This window comes from Balaenoptera physalus, assembly GCF_965194825.1.
Source record: "Balaenoptera physalus genome assembly, chromosome: 1".
In the NCBI taxonomy this organism is placed as follows: Eukaryota; Metazoa; Chordata; class Mammalia; order Artiodactyla; family Balaenopteridae; genus Balaenoptera; species Balaenoptera physalus.
The window spans coordinates 109,586,838-109,599,435 of record NC_138882.1 but is presented as its reverse complement, the minus strand read 5'-3'; positions in this window follow the sequence as shown (position 1 = coordinate 109,599,435).

The window sequence follows — 12,598 nt, the reverse complement described above, 5'->3', positions numbered from 1 at the left end:
TTCTATTAGTCTTTTTTACATCTTATCTTTCTTTGCTGAGACTTTCTATCTTCCCATTTGTTTTAAGTGTTCAGCCTTTCCCCTTGGGTGCAGAGTTATAATAGCTGCTTTAAAGACTTTGATAATTCCAAGATATGTGTCCTCTCAGCATTGACATCTGTTGATTGTTTTTAATCGCTTGTGAGCTGATATTTTCCTGGTTCTTCATATGCCTGATTCTTCATTTGGATTGTATCCTGGACATTTTGAATATTAGGTTATGAGACTCTGGGTCTTATTTAAGTCCTATGATAATAGTCAAATTTTTGTTTAGTTTTGTTTTACTAGGCAATCGACCTACTTAGTTTCAGGCTACAGTTTCAATTCCAATTTCTGTGGGCTGTGGTTCCAGTGAAAATCTCTTGCACAACTAACTCAGTGGCCAGTCTTGGACCTGAGAAGAGGTTTTTTGTTTGTTTGTTTTGTTTTATTTGTTTTTTTAAACTAATTAATTAATTTATTTATTTTTGGCTGTGTTGGGTCTTCGTTTCTGTGTGAGGGCCTTCTCTAGTTGTGGCGAGTGGGGGCCACTCTTCATCACGGTGTGCGGGCCTCTCACTGTCGCGGCCTCTCTTGTTGCGGAGCACAGGCTCCAGACACACAGGCTCAGTAGTTGTGGCTCACGGGCCCAGTTGCTCTGTGGCATGTAGGATCTTCCCAGACCAGGGCTCGAACCCGTGTCCCCTGCATTGGCAGGCAGATTCTCAACCACTGCACCACCAGGGAAGCCCTGAGAAGAGGTTTTGACCATAGTTCTCAAAGCCTTTAGGATGCTGGTTGTGTACCAGATTCACACATGCATAGCATGGGGATGTGAGCCCAGTAGTTCACACACCAGTTTATGCAATATCTTGCTAGAGTTCCCTTCTCTCTGTGGTCTCTTCAATACTTTCTGGTCCTCTGGGTCCCCATTTCATGGTCTTCTAATCAGAAAGCCAGGCCTTTAGTGCCCCTATTTTTCCACTCTCCAATTGATACTGTAGCTGGGGCTTAGTAGGAAGAGGACAAAGGAGGAATAAAAAGCAAAGTATCTTCATCTCTAGTTCTTTGAATCACAGCTCCTTTGGTAATAAAGGAACGTCCCTTCCTTCAGTATTTTAGGTGCCTGCTCAGCTTCTGAGCCACTGAGGTCTTGCCTGGAGGCTGGGACAGGAGAGGAAAGAAAAGAAATCAGAGGATTTAATCCTATTCTTTCTGGACCTTAGGAGTCTTCTTTACAACTTCTTGGTACAGAAAATGAGGCTTTCTCTATCCCTGCTGGGTGGCACTGCTAGGTTTCAGGTTGCCTTTGAGTCCATGGCAGGTGATAACAGAGGGGGTAAAAAGGGATATTTACCTCTGGCTTGGTGGTACATCAAATTCTGGAATCCTTCCCAAATCTTTCTGCTACCATTTATTTTGTGTCAGATAGCTATCTGTCTATCTATCTATCTTCTCTTCAGAGTTTAATATTTGCATTCAGTTGGAGAGAGAGGGTAGAGGTTGCTTGCTTCATCTTCCCCAGAACTGGATTCACTATAGAAATTATTTGAGCAAATATCTACATAATATAGAAATAACTTTTTATGTGCTATAGCCAAGGTCTAAAAATAATTCTTAGTATTAAATGAACATGTAAAATATTTTGAATATATCTGATATAGAATCATTCATAAAAGTACTATGTAATAATGTAGTCATTTGAAATGATAAAAGCTTTATATATTTAAGTAATTATATTTTACATTAAACTAATCATGCTCCTGTGATAGAGTTCAATTTTATAAGTGTTAAGGGTATTTGTTTGTTATATGTCAAATTCATATTCCCCAGGTGACAAGAAAAATATCTGATAAAATTACAAAGAAAAAGAACTGAAAAAAGAAATTTAAAAAAAGAATCACAAGGAAAAAATAGGAAAATAATACTAGTGACTAAAATGTTAAGAAATTTAGCCATTCAACATATTTGGATATGGCATTCTATTAAACATATTGCCATTTATTTTCCTCAATAACTGGGATTCATGATTGAAAACTTCATTTTTCACTGTGTTATGGGCATTGTTCCATTCCTTCAAGTAGAAAAACGAACTCATAGATCAGAAAACAAATTAAAATTTAAGGAAAAATGGCCCCAACAGTACACTCTGGTGAAAGCCAAGAAAGAAAAAGAACTATAAGGAAATGTAAATCAGTCTGTCTTGTTAAGCAAATCTAAAGCACTACTTAAAGACATAAGGGAAATACAACTTTCATGCCAGCTGTGGTTTCTACCTATTGTTGAGTCTAATGAATGGTTATTTCCCTTCTAATGTTTATTCTAGAATAACAATAAAGGTCATTGATCTCAAATTCTAGGTTGTTTTTGCCAATCATCCACCTACACTTTTATATTGTTTTTTATATAACGTTTTAAAGTTTTCTCCAAATCTGCAAACAACAAATTTTTTTTTTTGAAGAAAGATTTCTTAGGTTTTACAGTAATCATTTGTCACTCTATAATCAAAGCTAAAAATCCAGGACAGCAAATTTTCTTAGGTTTTCTTTTGACATTGTGTTAGAGACATTTTTGTTGTTTTATTTTTAAGTCATGTGCTAACAATCTGTTTTTCTCTGCTAAGTTTCAGGACATCTCTACAGAGAAATAAAGTATGTCTTTGGAAATAACATATTTTGTTAAAAAAATGGAAGAAAGTGTTCTTTGACAATGACAGGTTGAAACCTAGTTCAGAATGCCCATAGTAAAAAGCTTATTTTTTTGGCTTTCTATTTTTCAGCTGAATGCAAATGTATGATGTTCCTCATAAGTGATAAAATGCTTTCATTGGATTTCAAGAAAAAAGGAGATGTTAGATTAATCTGGGCCCAACATTCTTATCACCATAAGCTTCAATAAAACAGAAGCTTCACATCAGTAATCTAAGGAAAATGTAAGAAGCTTTGGCAAAGGGTCACATTGCTCAACCTGGCTCTGAATAAGTAATTCATATCCACAAACCTATATTCTGTGCTCTATCAGCAAATGTTCCAAAATATCCCCATCTTAAACCTCTCTTTTCATCTTGTTCTTGGTGTTGCCTTATCTTTGGCTCTCCACATCAATAAGAGCATTCTAACATACTGGAACAGAACTTGTAAGACCTTTGAACATTTACATCAAAAATGTTATGTCATCAATGCAGAGATTACATGAGTTTTAAAGCAAGCTAGTGAATCAAGGCAGTTTGATTCCAATGTGGATGATATCAAACTTGTTTTAAAATTTTACCAATATTTGCTGCCTGAGAAATACATATAATAAGCAGATGTAATCATTTTTATTCATTCAATAAATATGTTTTGAGTACCTACTATACACCAGTCAGTATTCTAGGCATTAAGAATGAATAAGTCAAATAAAAATCTCTGTCAGAAGAACTTACATTCTACTTGAAGAAGATAGTGGATTAACATAATAAATAAATTATAAAGCAATTAAGTACTATAGAAAGAAAACAAATCAAGATGAGAGGACGGGAGAGAGCCAGGGCTGGGGTTGCAGTACCAAGTATTACAAATACTTCACATTTGGGCAAAGACTTGATAGAAGTAAGGAAATGATTCTTTTGGTTAGCTGGTGGAAGAACATTCCAGACAGAGGGAACAGCCAAGGCAAAGCTCTGAGACCAGAATGTGCCCAGACTGTTGGAGAAACAGCCAGGATACTAATGTACACTGAGGAAGAAAGCAGCAAGAGATAAAATTAGAGAAGGAAGAAGGGCCTGAAAGCATGTGGCCTTGTAGGCCATCGAACAGACATTGACTTTGTACTCTGACAGGGGAAGTCATTAGCAGGTTCTGGGAAGAGGAGAGACTTGAGTATGGTTGCTTTCCAAAATATTATGCCTAGCTGCCCTATTGAATATAAATAGAGAAAAGTGATGGAGGAAAGGAATGAAGTAGGGAGGCCAGAGAGAAGGCTCTTGCAATAATCTAGGTAAAAGATGATGATGGTTTGGACCTGGATAGTAACAATGGAAGGAGTGAAAACTGTAGGGTTTTAGATATATTTTAAAAATAGAATCTACAGAGTTTACTGAAAAATTGAATGTTATATGTGTAGAGAGGAGTCATGGATGGCTCTAAGATTTTTGGACATGAAATCTGAAGGAATGAAATGTCCATTCATTGAGATATGGAAGACTAAAGGAGAATAAGGTTTTGGGGGAGAAGGTGAGGAGTTCAGAAGTCTGTTTTGGTATGTTAAATTTACATTATCTATTAGAAATCCAAGTTGAGATGTCAAGAAAGTATTTGGACATACAGTTTTATAGATAAGGTGAGAGGTCTGGGTTGAATATATGCATTTGGGCATTTTCAATATGTAGATGGTATGTAATGCATTTAGACTGGTTGTCGTCACCAAAGGAATGAATGCAGAGAAATTAGGGAGAAAATTGCTTTGGGAGAGTTATTGAACCTACTTCCAATCTTCTCATTCTCTCCTGAACCGAGTCCAGTTTGAATTTTGCCTCAGTACCCCAGGATATAAACTCTTTTCAAGAACACAGTGACCACCATGTTGACAAAGAAAATGATCCAAACTCAGTCTTCCTCTTAACCTCTCAGCAGCATTTGACTGCTCTCCTTCAAATACTTTCTTCTCTTGGATGTCAGGATACCACACATTCTCCTGGTTTTCCTCTTATCTTACCAAGTACTTCTTCTTTGCCTCCTTTGATATATTTCCTCATCTTCTAAACTTTGAATAATGGAGTGTCCCAACTCTCAGTCTTCATGCAAATTCTTTATCTACACCCCTTCTCTAGGGGTTCTCATCCAGTCTCAGAGCTTTAAATTCCATTAATATGCCAACAACTCCATATTTTCTATTTCTAGACATCTTTTCTAAACTCAAGTCTTGTCTATCCAGTTGCTGACTAGATTTTCCACATGGGTGTTGTCTTAAGCTTGAGGCAAGGAGCTTGTGTTCCATTATTTTATTATGGAATACTATCTCAGGGATAAGCAAGAAATTAGGGAGAGTCAAAATAAGGATCCATCATGGAGCTTACTACTTCCAAGTCTGACTAATTATTCCATCCTTTGGGACAGCCCTGTATTTCATGGAGAAAGAGAGAAGAATATATTCACCAGTTCCTACCTCTCATTGGTCAAGGATTCAAATCAAGAGCCATCACTCCCCACTCCCCGCTTACAGATATCACATGTGGGAAATACATGAGATCTTCAATATCCTACACCATATTGTCTACGGAGAAGTCCCAGGGAAGGAGGCAAAATACTTGAGGCATGAGCAGTAAATGACACTCTGATAGGACATGTCAATCGATAAATTGACAGGCCCTCAATTGCCTGCTGCTAGGATGCTGTGCTCTGCAATGGTGTCAATGGTAATGGTGACCTGTCTCCAAGACTACAGGAATAGTTCAGGTCATTTCTTGGTGTTCTACCATCAGAAAATAGATATGCTGGGCTGTGTTGATCCAAAGGGTGCAGAAGTCAATTAAACAGATATCTCTAAGATATTAAATTTAACATACTCCAAATGAACTTCTAATGGTCTACTCCCAAACCTGCTGTTTTTTTCTGCAGTTAATTTCTGTTCCCTCCCTGTAGATGCTTGAAGTCCAAAACTCGGACCCATCCTTGACTCTTTCTCTCACATCCGCATGTAGTCTGTCAGGAAATCAGTTATAGGCAACTCACTTCTTTCCCTACATCTTCTTTCTTTTAGGTTACTGAAAAGTTCCCCAGGAAGTCTTCCTGCTTTTATCTTTGTCTCCCTATAGTAACTCAGGTCATCTGACAGAGTAATCCTTTCAAGATGTAAGTCAGCTCATGCACCCCTTCTGATGAGCTTTACAATGGCATCCAAATGCACTCACAGTAAAGTCCCCAAAACTTTCATGGTGCTCTGTGATCCACTCCCACCCTGACAATTTCTCTGACTACTCTCCTCCACATTTCTCTGCATCAGTCACACACCAGTCATACGGATTTCCTTTCTGTTCTTCAAGCAGGCTAAGCATAATTCCCATGGTCTTCGCACTTGCAGTTTCTTCAGTCTGGAATGTTACTGTTTAAGAAAATCTGCCTAAGTTCCCTCCCTCACTGTCTTTAGATCTCAGCTTAAATGCACTACTTGGGAGAGACCTTCTCTGAGGACCCTAGAAGCACTCTTTTTCCTCCATTCCCTTTCATGTGCTCATTAACTATATTCTCCCCTGAGATATACATTTGTTTATTTCCTTTGTGTCTGTATCTTTCACTGGAATGTACATTTCTCAAAAGCAGAGAATTTTCCTGTGGTATTAACTACTGAATCCCTAACATGTTTGCCACATAGAAGGTGCTTAGTGAATATACCTTGAATGAAAACGGCATGGATGGCATTTTGCACTATGTGAATCATGTTTTTTTTTCTTTTTTTCCCATTATTTCATTAGCAAAACAGAATATTAGCATCTCTAAGCAGGAAATAGAGCCTGACCACCCATAATCCTCCAAGAGCCAAAAAAAAAAAAAAAAAAAGGAAATGGAAAAATAAGGCATCAAAATATATTTAATTTTCTGTTAACACCCACTGACTCGTTGACTTTAAATCCTCTGTGACTTCTTTTAAGCTCTTTAATGAGGTGGACAACAATACTATCAAGTTTTCCTTAGTAAGCTGGTAGGTGAAATGTAAAGAAAAATTAAATATAATTTCTCCAAGTAATCAGTATCTTGTCATTATGCAAAATGGAAGGCAGTAAGCTATTATTACTGCTTGTAAGACTTTGAATTAGTCTAAAGAGTTCTCTAAGGCAGGTGTCCCCAACCCCTGGTACCAGTCCGTGGCCTTAGGAATGGGGCCGCACGGCAGGAGGTGAGGAGCGGGCGAGCGAAGCTTCATCTGCGGCTCCCCATCGCTCCCCGTCGCTCCCCGTCGCTCGCATTACGTCCTGAACCATCCCCACCCTCCGTCCGTGGAAAAACTGTCCTCCACGAAACGAGTCCCTGGTGCCAAAAAGGTTAGGGACCACTGCTCTAATGGATACATAAAATAGATATTTTATATTATTCTGTAATTATCCAGAAACAAAACTGTGCTTTGCAAAGCTGTAAGACCAATTTTCACTTTTAAAGATTATTAATCCTTTGCATAGCATAGTCAGTACACAGATTCAAAACATTGAATTATGTCTGGATTTTCATTTTTCACCCATGTCAACAATCTGAACATATCAAATCATGAACATTCTGTACTCAACTTAATTAGTTAGATAAGTTGTTGAACTCAAAGGGATTTTTGAATAATCTGTATCAGTTATTTTCATAATGACACAATAGCTCTACTATATTGATCATTTAAAACATAAACCATATATTTCTCTCCTGCTCAAAAAATTCTAAAAGCTTTCCATAACATACATTTTTGGCACCTCCTACCAACCTCCATATGGTCAATCTTTCAAATGTTAGCCTTTGTAATGGGTATATAGTAATATCACTTTGTGATTTAGATTTCATCTCCCTCATGACTAATAATGTCAACTATTTTTTCATGTGTTTAGTTTTTTTGTGTGAAGTGTCTATTCAAATTATTACCCTTAAATATGCCAATCTAAATAACTGGTGCTTGTGGACTTAAAAAGAATGTGTATTCTGCTGTTGTAAGATAGAGTGTACAATAAATGTCTATATCTAATTGATTTCATGTCTACTTATTCTATCAATTATTGAAATTTTCAGTATTTGTACTTTTACAATACTATATTTTGACAATATTTGCACAATAGTAATTGTAAAATTTCCTATTTCTTCTTGTATTTTTTAATGTGTTTTGCTTTGTGTATTTTCCTTCACAGATTTTTAAATAAAGCATTTAAGATTTTTATGTCCTGTTGATAAATTGACCCATTTATCATTATGAAATGACCATCTTTATCAGGTAATATTCTTCTCCCTGAAATCAACTTTTTCTGATATTTATATAGCCACTCCAGATTTCTTTTGATTAATGTTAGCTGTCTCCATCCTTTTACTTTCAAACTACTTCTGTATTTGTATTTAAAGTAGGTTTCTGTTTTGCTACATATAATTAGATCTCGCTTTAAAAAAATCTAATCCATCAGTCTCTGCATTCTAATTGGAATGTCTTCACCTTATCCATTAATGTGCTTTTGGATATGGTTGAGTTTGAGTCTACTATCTTGTTACTTGTTTTCTGGTTGATTAATCTGTTCTTTGTTCCTTTTTGTCTCCTTTTCTGCCTTCTTTGGAGAGTTATGTATTTTTCCTGATTTATCTTATCTCATTTGTTTGTTATTAAGCCATAATTACTTCTTCCAGTAGTTGTTAAAGGTATACAGTATACATGTTTAACTTATTGCAGTCTTCCTTCAAGTAATAGTCTATCATTTCACACATAAGAATATTATGATAGCATTTTCCGTTTCTCCTCCCATCTCAGACTTTGTGCTATTGTCTTTGTGTGTTCTACTTAAATATACATTATAAACCACATAATACATTGTTGTTATTTTTGCTTTAAGCAGCCACCTTTTAAAGATATCTTTAAAAGTAATAAAATACGTATTTTGTATTTATCTGTACACTTTCCATTTCCAGTGCTTTTTATTTCTTTTTGTAGATCCCTGTTTCTCTCTGGTCTTACTTCTCTTCTTCCTGAAAGACTTCCTTTAACATTTTATTAATTATAATTCATGGTAATGAATTCTCTCAACATTTTATGTCTGATAAGGTCTGTATTTCACCATCGTTTTGAAAACAACTTTTTTGCAGAGTGTAGAATTCTAGGTTGACAGTGTTTTCCTAACAGTTCTTTAAAGTTGCTCCATATCCTCTGGCTTGCATTATTTCTGACACAAAGTCTGTTGTCATTCAGCATCTCTGGCCTCTACTCACTCATTCCCTCAGTTTTGACAACCAAAAATGTATCTGGACATTGTTCAATGTCTCCTTGAGAGAGTGAAATAGTCCCCAGTTTAGAACTACTGATTTATATTTATCATGTCTTTTGTTCTCTAGTTGTCTTGTGCTTTTTAACTGGCTGAAAGTAATTTTATCATGAGGTACCTTGCAGTAGTTTCCTTCATGTTTCTTGTGGTTGGTATCTTTGAGGTTCTTGAAACCCTGACCTTATAGTTTTCATCGATTTGGAACTTTTCAGCCATAACTTAAAAAAATATTTTTCTATCTTCTTTCCTTTCTTTGCTCCATCAGCAGCTTCAATTACATGGACATAGCCTGCTTGAAGTTGTCCCACATCTCACTCATGTTCTGTTAATTTTTTCAGTCTTTTTTGTCTCTGTGTTTTATTTTGGATATTTTCTATTGCTATGTCTACAAGTTCACTAATCTTTCACTCCACAGTTTCTAATCTGCTGTTAATCCTGTGAAAGGATTAGAGATATGATGAATAACTGCTTTGGTGGTAGGAGAGTGCTACTGAGGCACTGAAATCATCCTAACCTCATAGAGTTTTTGGAAGGAAGGAATTCTGTGATCCAGACATGGGGTACATAGGAGAGCACCACAGGCTATCATCTTGGTTTATGTTCTCTGCAGAATGAGGTTCTAAGTGGAGCTGTATCATTATTAGTGGATAGGAAAGGGGAACCAGCAACTACAAGGAAAGGATATGCATCTTCTTGGGTAAAGTGTATTCCAGAATGGAATGCAGGAAAAATATCTTTGAATAGCCTCTAAAAATGCTCCAAAACACTGTCAACTTTAATCTTCTAAACATCTACTCAAGTATACCGACTCTACCAAGACCAGAGCATGAACCCAACCAGCCAGATAGGAATTCACCTATCCTCTTTACCTGTTCTCCCTCTCCCAGCTTCAATCAAAGTAGCAGGTAATGAGAAAGTGAGCAAAGAGAGAATACATAGCAGAAGCACCATGCCTCCCATCTCCACCACTAGCTTCCAAGCAACTGCACAAAATAAGAAAGAGGAGATTTAATTGTAAATTAAGCAAAGAGTTTTTTTTATTGGAGTATAGTTGCTTTACAATATTGTGTTAGTTTATACTGTACAGCAAAGTGAATCAGCTATATGTATATATATATCCCCTATTTTTTGGATTTCCTTCTCATTTAGGTCACCACAGAGCACTGAGTAGAATTCTCTGTGGTATACAGTAGGTTAAGCAAAGAGTTTTGATCATTACATAGTGCAACACATTCTAAGTATTGAATTGTGACTAGGTTGTAACTGAAATTAACCCCAAAGAGTTGAGCTGCCTCTTTAAGGTGTACAGCTAGTAACTGAAAAAGTTAGAACATAAAACACAGATCATTTCAACTCTATTTCCCATACCATCTAATAACCAAATGATCCACATCTCTGTATTTCATATAAAGAGCCACAGCATAAAAAGATTTCTAGGGCAAGGGACAAAACCCTCAGCTTTCCAACCTACAAATAGGATTAATAATAACTGTTGGTTCAATTGTCTTATAATCTCATTCAGTCAAACAAAATTCAGTTTTATGTTTAGAGACCTTATATATATATTCTCAATATTTTAGGACAATTCTGTGTAACACATTCTTTTAGTTGTCAAATTATTGAATATGAACTAAATGTATATTTTTAATAATATTTTATGTAAACAAACTTAGAAATCAAGAAGGTTATCCTTCCTCAGATAATGTATTGCATTTTAAAATTCATTCATTGATACATATAACAAATGGGTACCTGAGCCCTCCCATGAGCCTGGCAGAAGGCTAGGTGTTAGGAATATAGCAGTGATCAACAAAGACACAGTCCATGCATAATGAATTGTGTAATCCTGCAAATAAAATGTATAGGAACAAGAAACTGCAATTGTAAATTTTATTAAAAAACATAAGTGCAACATGTTTATAATAAGAAAGCCTAATCTGCTTACAAGTGTTAGGGATGGTTTTCCTAGGGAAATGATATTTAGGTTGAGTCCAAAGAAGGTGAGTAGGAACAAACTAAATGAAGATGGGATTGAAGATGGAGTAAGGGACTGCTTAGGTCACTAATATACATTTGTCACATATCAATCAATATAGGCTGGGGCAGGTTGTGTTGTTGGAATTTTAGTTTTTTATAATTATAAAATGATTTGGTTTTTGTTTAAAATGCAAATGGCATGAAAGAGAGATACAAAATATAAATTAAAATCTCCCTACAATTTCTATGACTGCAGCTAACAGCTTGGGGTATGTCTTACAACATTGTTTTCAATTTATCAAATATTATTACCCAACACTGAGCTATATTTTAGATTTGCTAATTGATGGGATTGTTTGTGGATAATGGCGGCAGTCCATTTACAAAAAGAAATGTAGTTCAGTTTCCTTTATTATGTTACTATGGTCTGAATATTTGTATACTCCTCAAATTAATATGTTGAAATCCTAATCCCCCAAAGATGATGGTACTAGGAAATGGGGACTATGGGGGGTATCTTATAAAAGAGGCTCCAGAGAGATCCCTAGCCTCTTCCACCATGTGAGGACACACTGAGAAGGTGCTGGTTATAAACTAGGAAGAGGACTCTCACCAAAGAATGCGACCATGTTGATGCCTTGATTTTGTACTTCTGACATCCAGAGCTGTGAGAAATAAATTTCTGTTGTTTATAAACTACCAGGTCTGTGGCATTTTGTATAGCAGCCCAACAGACTGATACATGTAAATATCAACTTTAAAATCTGATGTTATAATGGAATTTCACTTGTTGTTTTTTTTTTTTAAATTATTTATTTATGTCTGTGTTAGGTCTTCGTTTCTGTGCGAGGGCTTTCTCTAGTTGTGGCAAGTGGGGGCCACTCTTCATCGCGGTGCGCAGGCCTCTCGCTATGGCGGCCTCTCTTGTTGCGGAGCACAGGCTCCAGACGCGCAGGCTCAGCAATTGTGGCTCACGGGCCTAGTCGCTCCGCGGCATGTGGGATCTTCCCAGACCAGGGCTCGAACCCGTGTCCCCTGCATTGGCAGGTAGATTCTCAACCACTGCGCCACCAGGGAAGCCTGACTTGTTTTTATTTAAACAAGAAATTTCACCTTGAATCAGAAACTCTGGCCCATAAAATAAGTAGAATTTTTGAAATAAGTACCTGAAAACTATGCTCTCATTTCAATACTGGCCATCTTTTATTTACGAACTGTAATTCATCCTTTGTCTCTGACAACATAGGCAAAGTTAAAGTTATCCTATCAACAAGGATATCAAAATAAAAATGATGATTGTGATTGATTCCAGACTCATTTCTCTAGTTATGAGGCAAAACTTGATGCCCAGAGAGCCTTTACTGAATTATGAAGGAAAATCTGCTAATCTACCCCTCACAACTGCCTTTGTAAAGCGGCCCCTATCACATACTGATATTCTTTCTTTGGATCCATTAATGGCTTCAGTTAGCTAAGGTCAAGTGATGAGAGTTGCTTATTTCCAATAGGTATTTATCTAATTGATTTAATTTTTTTTTTTAATAAATGTATTTCTTTTATTATTTCTTTTTGTTTTTGGCTGCATTGGGTCTTCGTTGCTGTGCACGGGCTTTCTGTGGTTACGGCGAGCGGGGG